Source organism: Scyliorhinus torazame, chromosome 17, assembly GCF_047496885.1.
Source record: "Scyliorhinus torazame isolate Kashiwa2021f chromosome 17, sScyTor2.1, whole genome shotgun sequence".
Classification (NCBI taxonomy): domain Eukaryota; kingdom Metazoa; phylum Chordata; class Chondrichthyes; order Carcharhiniformes; family Scyliorhinidae; genus Scyliorhinus; species Scyliorhinus torazame.
Genome location: NC_092723.1, coordinates 78,974,709 through 78,987,148, shown reverse-complemented (window position 1 = coordinate 78,987,148; position 12,440 = coordinate 78,974,709).

Sequence of the window (12,440 nt, the reverse complement as noted above, 5' to 3'; positions counted from 1 at the left end):
GGCAACTGGAGCCGGTCCCAATTCCGTGTGCCAAAATGGATCCTCTGCCCTGGCGCCAGCTGCGATTTCGCTGTCACGGTATGGAGAATCCAGCCGCATATTTATTCCTATGATGTTAGCGCCACTGGCTAATCCATCACTTATTGCTCATCCCTAATTGCCCTTGAGAAGGTGGTGGTGAGCTGCATTCTTGGACCGCTTCAGTCCATGTGGTGTAGGTTCACCCACTGCTGTTAGAGAGGAAGTTCCACTTTTTTGATCCAGCGTCAGTGAAGGAACGGCGATATATTTCCAAGTCAGGGTGGTGAGTGACTTGGAGGGGAACCTCCAGGTGGTGGGGTTCCCAGGTATCTGCTTCTCTTGCCCTTCTAGATGGCAGCAGTCGCAGAAGGTGCTGCCTGAGGAGCCTTGGTGAGTTGCTGCAGTGCATCTTGTGGATGGTACACATGGCTGCCACTGTGCATCGATGGTGGAGGGAGTGAATGCTGAGAATGGTGCTCAGTGGGTCACTTTGACCTGGATGGTGTCAAGCTTCTTGAGTGTTATTGGAGCTGCACTCATACAGGCAGGTGGAGACTATTCCGTCACATTCCTGACTTGTGCCTTGTAGATGTTGGACTTGTTTTGGGGAGTCAGGAGCTGAGTTACTCGCTGAATGTTTTTGACCTGCCCTGGTAGCCACAGTATTAATATGGCCAGTCCAGTTCAGTTTCTGATCAATGGTAACCCCCAGGATGTTGATAGTTGGGGATTCAGTGATGTAAACACTATTGAATGTCAAGGAGCAAAGATTTGATCCTCTTTCGTTGGAGATGGTCATTTCCTAGCACTTACGTGGCACGAATATTACTTGCCACTTGTGAGCACAAGGTTGGATATTGTCCAGTTCTTGCTGCATTTGGACGTAGAATCATGAATCCCTACAGTGCAGGACGAGACCATTTGCCTCATCCAGTCTACACCAACCCTCTGAGAGGGCCCCCACCTAGACCAACTCCTCTGCCTTATCCCCGTAACCCCATCTAACCTGTATACCCCTGGACACTAAGGGGCCATTTATCACGGCCAATCCACTTAATCTGCACATCTTTGGACTGTGGGAGGAAACTGGAGCACCCGGAGGAAACCCACGCAGGCGGAGCCGTGTTGGGCATTTTGCAAACCAATGTTTTGCACGTTCGACCATGAACCATGCGTGGGCGGTGCATGCAGTTGAGGAGATAAACACGGAAGAACAGTTTTTCATCGATCTCATCGCGGCGAAGAACCAGAAGAGTCTGACAGACAAAGATGAAAACAAAATCTTAAGAGAGGATGAAGATAGTAGAAACGCTCCGAAAGCCTTTACGTCCATATTAAAATCAGTGGTGATGCTGAATGATGCTTTCATACGTTGTGACTTTGACCCTAAAGCGACAGCCAACCCCGTGAGTCGATCTGCTGTGCAAAAGCTAAACGTGCAGCGGAAGTTCGCTGATCGGCCAAGGCTGATGATAGACTTCGTAACAAGAACTCTAGAGACCATCAATATTTGTGAACAAGTGCTCTCAGTGGCAGGCATGAAGCACACAATACTCTTTCACATTGTAGACATGGATGTGGACTCAGTACTTGGTATAAAATCATGTAAATTCCTGAATCTCGTCGAGCAACTATGTATCCTAGAAGATGGCTGGTCACCTGAGCACAGTGGATCCCTGCAAGACATTACAGTGTGCACGGTGTATGAGGATTCAGAAGAAATACCAGTGGAGGACGACAAACCGGACGACGGGACGGAACTAACGGTGAACATTCTGCAATTCTGGTGAACAGTCTTTAAGAATGTGCTTCTGCTCAATGGCATGATACGAGATCACGATGAACCGGCATTACAGCACCTGAGTGCTAAATGGACAGAGAATGAAAAGTCATGGAGCTTCACGCTGGAGTTTACAGTTGGGCCGAATGAGTATTTCACAAATGAGGTGATCATTAAAGTGTATCAGTTGAACTCACAGCCACTTAAATCGTTCTTTGCTGAACAAAAAAATCATTGTCTGCACAGGCCGCACAATCGACTGGAGGGAGGGCAAAAATGTAACGACGAGAACATTCTGAACGAAACCAAAGCACAAAGGTCGGAGCATTCCAAGAACAACGACAAGAACTGCACCAAATGACTCGTTCTTCAATTTCTTCAGTCCCACTGAAGTTCCACAGGGTGGAATTTGAAGCCAAGCTTCGGCGGCCAAACAAAAGGCTGATTTTGAACTTGCCGCCCTATTTCATGAACAAATAATTCCGTCTGCAATGCTATATTTTTCAGGCGAAATCATTGCAGATGATGCTGAATCCGATGACACAGAAAGTGATGGCATGGGAGGTGAGACAGATGACGAACATTATGAACTGCTGGCAAATCTCTTCTCCAGCAGCACAGGTGAGGCTCCAGAGACAAGGCTCCGGTGGTCTGCAAGTATTGACGAGGTGTTCACGGGGGACGCCCAGACCGCACTGGACTCTGTGGAAAGCGGAAGTTTGGAGGCGGCGTACTTAGAAATTGAAGCTTCTGATACAACAGAAGATCAGCCACTGATTGAGCCAGAGACGTAAGAAGTCATCCCAATCTTGGAAAAACTGGCCTCAAAGGTATGTAGTGACCTGTTCCAAGTCTTTGAAATGCCTCTGTTAATTTACTCCCAAGCCATCAACGACACCGATGACGAATGGGAGGACATAAATGACGATGGTATGACAGCGACGTGGAGATTGCAGTCGTAGGCAACTCTGAGACTGACCCTGAGGAAGAGCTGAAGACAATTTCATTATGCAGCTCCACAGACCACTCACACGTTTGTGAATTTGATGAAGGTGACCCAGTGACTAGATCGGCCCAACCAAAGAGCATTGTCATCTGAGTGATGTAGAACAAGTGAGCGATGCTCCAGCAAGCCAAGAATGGGTGAGACCAGCAACCCCAGTTGCAACCTTCACTCAGGCACCAGAAACCAAGGCGAGGCCGCAGAAATGCCACCCAAAGATGACGCAACGCCTCTCCGCACACAGCGACAACCAGCACCACGCCAGAGGCTATATGAAAGAAAACAAAACCAAGAGACACACCAAAATCCATCACCATGTTCTCAAGGTTAAGAGGAAAAAGGGGAGAGATCATTCATCCCACCAACAAATCAGCAATGAAAACAGTGGCAAGCAGCATCATGCAAGGAAGCGAAAGAGAAAGCGATTGGGAACACAAGTATGGCAGTCATGAACACAGACCTTCCAAAGGCACAGAGTGAAGAGCAAGAGAAACAAGAGACCGGCACGTAAACCAGTCTCTGAAGAGGCTGGCAACGGCTCGAAGGATCACAGAGGTGATCCGGTGAGGCAGTGAGAATGAGATCTGTGCCAAGGAAACAGACACTTGTCAGGCACAGCATATTTATGGGCACCTGAGTAAAACGCATTCACTTTATTAGCCACATATAGTGAATGTATAAACCTTAATGTTCAATGTTGCCTGTAAAATTATCTTAATGTTTTGTGAGGAAGGGGAATGTGGAGATATGCCTATGGGCTATATCACAGATGGATGGTGGCCGACCTCCAACCAGCAGGTGGCACTACAGACACACCATGCAGTCTCTAGACCAAGGTCATATGGCCTGTGACTTCGATATGAGGGGAGACACATCCGGCCATCTTCAGAAGAAGATTAAGAGGGCAATATGACATATATGTGAATGGTCAGCGTTGGTGTAAGTTCCAGAGGAATAGTTAGCAGACTCCGTGCTAACGTGTTCTGTATCAGATTACTACCTTACCACACGAGACTCAATAAAAGATTCTGGTTTAGACAAGTCGAAGTGTTTGGTGGATTCTTTCGTAAGGTATAAAGGACCAAACACATCACTCATCTCCTTGGATCCCCACAGGAGCCATTCCACCAGCTCCTCATGTTTAAAAAAGAGTACTAATCAGGGCCCACGTGACCACTTGCTGGGGAGGCAGTTAGATCACAGGAAGCCGTTCAATAGGGGGTCGTTCCCGTTAATTGTAGGGAGGCTTCAATTATTGGCTTCTCTCCATGCTATGACGAGATCCTGATTTCACCAATGAGAGTGGGCTGGTTAGATAGCAAACCGATGAGTGTCCCATGCGGTTCCGAATTTTGGCCTCTCCCGCAATCTAACCATCGCGTTGCGTTCTCGCTCAAGTGTGACGCAGCCATAAAATCGCTCCCAATGTTTTGGCCTCAACTACTTTCTGTGGTAGTGAATTCCACAGATTCACCACTCTCTGGGTGAAGACATTTCTCCTCATCTCAGTCCTAAAAGGTTTACCCCTTATCCTCAAACTATGACCCCCTAGTTCTGGACTCCCCCACCATCAGGAACATTCTGAATCTACCCCGTCTAATCCTGTATAAGTTTCCATGGGATCCCCTCTCAGTCTTCTAAATTCCAATGAATATAATCCTAACGGATTTAGTCTCTCCCCATATGACAGTCCCGCCATCCCAGGATTCAGCCTTCACTACACTCCCTCCATAGCAAAAACATCATTCCCCAGACAGTGTGCAGAAGTGAGGAATAACTCTACCCACATGAGATACTGGGAGTGAGGTCCAGAGCTCAGATCCAGTCATTTTCAACTCTGCTTTCTTGATTCAGAATTATAGCTTCTTTTTTGTTTCCAGAACTGGCCGAAAGTGGTTTGTGTGGAGATCATTCACTCTCAGTTATCGGAACGTCATTCAACGGTTGGCCATCCATGAGATGCAGGGAGAGATCACTACTGTCATCAACACCCTGGGATAGGAAAAGCCTGAGCGCCAACACTGGCTCTGGGCCTGCTGTCAACATTGCTACTGGGCCGGCTCATCAACACTAGCACTGGGCCTGCTCGTCAACACTGGCACTGGGCCTGAATCCAGCATACTGGTACTGGACCTGAATCCTCCACACTGGAACTGAGCCTGAATGCTGCACACTGGTACCGGGCATGAATCCTCCACACTGGAACTGGGCCTGAATCCTCCACACTGGAACTGGGCCTGAATCCTCCACACTGGAACTGGGCCTGAATCCTCCACACTGCAACTGGGCCTGAAGCCTCCACACTGGTATTGGGCCTGAATTCTCCACTTGGGACTGGGTCTCAATCCCCAACACTGACACTGGGCCTCAACCCCCAACACTGACAGCGGGCCTCAATCCCCAACACTGATACCGGGCCTCAATCCCCAACTCTGACACTGGGCCTCAATCCCCAACACTGATACTGGGCCTCAATCCCCAACATTGGCATTGGGCCTGAATCCTCCACACTGGGACTGGGCCTCAATCCCCAACACTGACACGGGGCCTCGATCCCCAACACTGATACCGGGACTCAATCCCCAAATCTGACACTGGGCCTCAATCCCCCAACACTGACACTGGGCCTCAATCCCCAACACTGACACTGGGCCTAAATCTCCAACACTGTCACTGGTCTGAATCTCCAACACTGACACTGGGCCTGAATCCCCAATACTGACACAGGGCCTGAATCTCCAACACTGACACTGGGCCAGAATCTCCAACACTGAAACGGGGCCTGAATCTCCAACGCTGACACTGGGCCTGAATCTCCAACACTGACACTGGGCCTGAATCCTCATCATTGGCATTGGGCCTAATCCAACACACTGCCAGTGGGCCTGAATATCCAACACTGAAAAGAGGCCTCAATCCCCAACACTGATAGTGGGCCTGAAACCGCAACACTGACACTGGAAATGAATCCCCAACACTGACACTGGGCCTGATTCTCCAACACTGACACTGGGGCTGAATCTACAACACTGACACTGGACCTGAGACCCCAACACTGACACTGGGCTTGAATCTCCAACACTGACACTGGGCCTGAATCTCCAACACTGACATTGGGCCTGAAACCACAACACTGACACTGGGCCTGAATTCCTAACATTGACACTGGGCCTGAATCCCCAACACTGACACTGGGCTTGAATCTCCAACACTGACACTGGGCCTGAATCTCCAACACTGACATTGGGCCTGAAACCACAACACTGACACTGGGCCTGAATTTCCAACACTGACACTGTGCCAGAATGACCAACACTGACACTGGGCCTGAATCTCTAACACTGGCACTGGGCCTGAATCTCCAACACTGACAGTGAGCCTGAATCCCCAACACTGACTCTAGGCCAGAACCTCTAACACTGACACGGTGCCAGAATGACCAACACTGACACTGGGCCTGAATCTCTAACACTGGCACTGGGCCTAAATTTCCAACACTGACACTGGGTCTGAATCCTCCACACTGGTACTGCGCCTCAACCCCCAACTCTGACACTGGGCGTCAATCTCCAACACTGATACTGGGCCTCAATCCCCAACATTCGCATTGGGCCTGAATCCTCCGCACTGGTACTGGGCCTCAATCCCGAAAACTGACATTGGGCATGTATCCTCCACACAGGTACTGGGCCTCAATCCCCAACCCTGATACAGAGCCTGAATCCCCAACAATGGCACTGGGTCTCAATCCGCAACACTGATACTGGGCCTCAATCCCCAACAGTGGTACTGGGCCTCAATCCCAAACACTGACACTGGGCCTGAATCCTCCACATTGGTACTGGGCCTCAATCCCCGACACTGATACTGGGCCTAAATCCCCAACAATGGCACTGGGTCTCAATCTCCAACACTGGCACTGGGCTTGAAGCCACAAAGCTGACAATGGGCCTAACTCTCCAACATTGGCATTGGGCCTGAATCCTCAGCACTGACACTGGACAAGTATCCACCACACTGGCTCAGGGCCTGAATCTCCAACACTGACACTGTGCCTGAATCCCCAATACTGACACTGCGCCAAACTCCCCAACACTGAAACTGGGCCTGAATCCACCACACAGTTCTGGGCCTGAATCTCCAACACTGACACTGTGCCAAAATTTCCAACACTGACACTAGGTAAAACTCCCCAACACTGACACTGGGACTGAATCTACCACACTGACACTGGGCCTGAATCCCCAACACTGACACAGGGCCTGAATCCCCAACACTGGCACTGGGCCTGAATCTCCAACACTGACACTGGGCCTGAATCCCCAACACTGACACTGGGCCTGCATCCCCAACACTGACTCTGGGCCTGAATCCCCAACACTGACTCTGGGCCTGAATCTCCAACACTGACATTGGGCCTGAAACCACAACACTGACACTGGGCCTGAATTTCCAACACTGACACTGTGCCAGAATTACCAACATTCACACTGGGCCTTAATCTCTAACACTGGCACTGGGCCTAAATCTCCAACACTGACACTGGGCCTGAATCCCCAACACTGGCACTGGGCCTGAATCTCCAACACTGACACTGGGCCTGAAACCCCAACACTGGCACTGGGCCAGAATCTCAAACACTGACACTGGCCCTGAATCCCCAACACTGACACTGGGCCTGAAACTCCAACAGTGACACTGCGCGAATCTCCAACACTGACACTGGGCCTGAATCTCCAACACTGACACTGGTTGTGAAAACCCAACACTGACACTGGGCCTGAATCTCCAACACTGACACTGGGCTTGAATCGCCAACACTGACACTGGGCCTGAATCTCTAACACTGGCACTGGGCCTGAATCTCCAACACTGACAGTGAGCCTGAATCCCCAACACTGACTCTAGGCCAGAACCTCTAACACTGACACGGTGCCAGAATGACCAACACTGACACTGGGCCTGAATCCTCCACATTGGTACTGGGCCTCAATCCCCAACACTGATACTGGGCCTAAATCCCAACAATGGCACTGGGTCTCAATCTCCAACACTGGCACTGGGCTTGAAGCCACAAAGCTGACAATGGGCCTAACTCTCCAACATTGGCATTGGGCCTGAACCCTCAGCACTGACACTGGACAAGTATCCACCACACTGGCTCTGGGCCTGAATCTCCAACACTGACATTGCATGAATCCCCAACACTGACACTGCGCCAAACTCCCCAACACTGAAACTGGGCCTGAATCCACCACACTGTTCTGGGCCTGAATCTCCAACACTGACACTGTGCCAAAATTTCCAACACTGACACTAGGTAAAACTCCCCAACACTGACACTGGGACTGAATCTACCACACTGACACTGGGCCTGAATCCCCAACACTGACACTGGGCCTGAATCCCCAACACTGGCACTGGGCCTGAATCTCCAACACTGACACTGGGCCTGAATCCCCAACACTGACACTGGGCCTGCATCCCCAACACTGACTCTGGGCCTGAATCTCCAACACTGACATTGGGCCTGAAACCACAACACTGACACTGGGCCTGAATTTCCAACACTGACACTGTGCCAGAATTACCAACATTCACACTGGGCCTTAATCTCTAACACTGGCACTGGGCCTAAATCTCCAACACTGACACTGGGCCTGAATCCTCCACACTGGTACTGCGCCTCAACCCCCAACTCTGACACTGGGCGTCAATCTCCAACACTGATACTGGGCCTCAATCCCCAACATTCGCATTGGGACTGAATCCTCCGCACTGGTACTGGGCCTCAATCCCGAAAACTGACATTGGGCATGTATCCTCCACACAGGTACTGGGCCTCAATCCCCAACCCTGATACAGAGCCTTAATCCCCAACAATGGCACTGGGTCTCAATCCGCAACACTGATACTGGGCCTCAATCCCCAACAGTGGTACTGGGCCTCAATCCCAAACACTGACACTGGGCCTGAATCCTCCACATTGGTACTGGGCCTCAATCCCCGACACTGATACTGGGCCTAAATCCCCAACAATGGCACTGGGTCTCAATCTCCAACACTGGCACTGGGCTTGAAGCCACAAAGCTGACAATGGGCCTAACTCTCCAACATTGGCATTGGGCCTGAGTCCTCAGCACTGACACTGGACAAGTATCCACCACACTGGCTCAGGGCCTGAATCTCCAACACTGACACTGTGCCTGAATCCCCAACACTGACACTGCGCCAAACTCCCCAACACTGAAACTGGGCCTGAATCCACCACACAGTTCTGGGCCTGAATCTCCAACACTGACACTGTGCCAAAATTTCCAACACTGACACTAGGTAAAACTCCCCAACACTGACACTGGGACTGAATCTACCACACTGACACTGGGCCTGAATCCCCAACACTGACACTGGGCCTGAATCCCCAACACTGGCACTGGGCCTGAATCTCCAACACTGACACTGGGCCTGAATCCCCAACACTGACACTGGGCCTGCATCCCCAACACTGACTCTGGGCCTGAATCCCCAACACTGACTCTGGGCCTGAATCTCCAACACTGACATTGGGCCTGAAACCACAACACTGACACTGGGCCTGAATTTCCAACACTGACACTGTGCCAGAATTACCAACATTCACACTGGGCCTTAATCTCTAACACTGGCACTGGGCCTAAATCTCCAACACTGACACTGGGCCTGAATCCCCAACACTGGCACTGGGCCTGAATCTCCAACACTGACACTGGGCCTGAAACCCCAACACTGACACTGGGCCAGAATCTCAAACACTGACACTGGCCCTGAATCCCCAACACTGGCACTGGGCCTGAAACTCCAACAGTGACACTGCGCGAATCTCCAACACTGACACTGGGTGTGAAAACCCAACACTGACACTGGGTGTGAAAACCCAACACTGACACTGGGCCTGAATCTCCAACACTGACACTGGGCTTGAATCGCCAACACTGACACTGGGCCTGATTATCCAACACTGACACTGAGCCTGAATCCTCAACACTGACAGTGGGCCTGAATCTCGAACAATGAAACTGGGACTGAATCCCAAACACTGGCACTGGAACTGAATCCACCACTCTGAAACTGGGCCTGTATATCCAACACTGGCACTGGACCTGAATCCCCAACACTGACACTGGGCCTGAAACCCGAACTCTGACACTGGGCCTGAATCTCGTACACTGACAGTGGGCCTGAATCCCCAACACTGACTCTGGGCCAGAATCTCTAACACTGACACTGGGCCTGAATCCTCAACATTGGCATTGGGCCTGAATCCTCCACACTGGTGCTGGGCCTCAATCCCCAACACTGGCACTGGGCTTGAATCCCCAACACTGACACTGGGCCTCACCCCCCCAACACTGACGCTAGGCCTGAATCCTCCACACTGGTACTGGGCCTGAATGTCCAACACTGACACTGGGCCTGCATCTCCAACGCTCACACTGGCCGTGAATCTCCAACACTGACACTGGCCCTGAATCCCCAACACTGACACTGGCCCTGAATCCCCAACACTGACACTGGGCCTGAATACCCAACATGAAACTGGGCCTGAATTTCCAACACTGACACTGGGCCAGAATCTCAAGCGGTGACACTGGGCCTGAATCTCCAACACTAACACTGCACCTGAATCCCCAACACTCACACTGGGCCTCAATCTCCAACACTGACACTGGGCCTGAATCCTCAACACCAGCACTGCACCTGAATCTTCAACACTGACACTAGGCCTGAATCCTCAACATTAGCATTGGGCCCAGAGCACTGCCGGTGGGCCTGAATATCCAACACTGACACTGGACCTAAATCCCCAACACTGATACTGGGCCAAAATCCCCAACACTGACACTGGACCTGAATCCCCAACACTGACACTGGGCCTGAATCCCGAACTCTGACACTGGGCCTGAATCTCGTACACTGACAGTGGGCCTGAATCCACAACACTGACTCTGGGCCAGAATCTCTAACACTGACACTGGGCCTGAATCCACAACATTGGCATTGGGTATGCATCCTCCACACTAGTGCTGGGCCTCAATCCCCAACACTGGCACTGGGCATGAATCCCCAACACTGACACTGGGCCTCAACCCCCCCCCCCCCCAACACTGACACTGGGCCTGAATCCTCCACACTGGTACTGGGCCTGAATGTCCAACACTGACACTGGGCCTGAATCTCCAAAGCTCACACTGGCCGTGAATCTCCAACACTGACACTGGCCCTGAATACCCCACACTGACACTGGCCCTGAATCCCCAACACTGACACTGGGCCTTAATACCCAACACTGAAACTGGGCTTGAATTTCCAAACTGACACTGGGCCAGAATCTCCAACGGTGACACTGGGCCTGAATCTCCAACACTGACACTGCACCTGAATCCCCAACACTCACACTGGGCCTCAATCTCCAACACTGACACTGGGCCTGAATCCCCAACACCAACACTGCACCTGAATCTCCAACATTGACACTGGGTCTGAATCATCAACACTGACACTTGGCCTCAATTCCCAACACTGACACTGGGCTTGAATCACGAACACTGACACTGGGCCTGAATCTCCAACACTGACACTGGGACTGAATCCACAACACAGACACTGGGCCTGAATCCGAAACACTGACACTGGGCCTGAATCTCCAACACTCACACTGGGCATGAATCCCCAACACTGACACTGGGTCTGAATCCCCAACACTAACACTGCACCTGAATCTCCAACACTGACACTGAGCCTGAATATCCAACACGGACACTAGGCATGAATCCCCAACACTTACACTGGGCCTGAATCTCCAATACTGACATTGGACCTTAATCACCAACACTGACACAGGGCCTGAATGTCCAACAATGTCACGGGGTCTGAATCTCCAACACTAACACTGGTCCTGAACCTCCAACACTGACAATGGGCCTGGATACACAATTCTGACACTGGGCCTGAATTCCCAACACTGACACTGGGCCTGAATTCCCAACACTGACACTGGGCCTGAATCTCCAACACTGACAATGTGCCAAACTCCCCAACACTGAAACTGGGCCTGAATCCACCACACTGTTCTGGGCCTGAATCTCAAACACTGACACTGTGCCAAAATTTCGAACACTGACACTTGGTCAAACTCCCCAACACTGACACTGGGACAGAATCTACCACACTGAGACTGGGCCTGAATCCCCAACACTGACACTGGGCCTGATTCCCCAACACTGGCACTGGGCCTGAATCTCCAACACTGACACTGGGCCTGAATCCCCAACACTGAAACTGGGCCTGCATCTCCAACACTGACTCTGGGCCTGAATCTCCAACACTGACATTGGGCCTGAAACCACAACACTGACACTGGGCCTGAATTTCCAACACTCACACTGGGCCTTAATCTCTAACACTGGCACTGGGCCTAAATCTCCAACACTGACACTGGGCCTGAATCCTCCACACTGGTACTGCTCCCGAATCCCCAACACTGACACTGGGCCTCACCCCCCCCCCCCCAACACTGACACTGGGCCTGAATCCTCCACACTGGTACTGCGCCTCAACCCCCAACTCTGACACTGGGCGTCAATCTCCAACACTGGC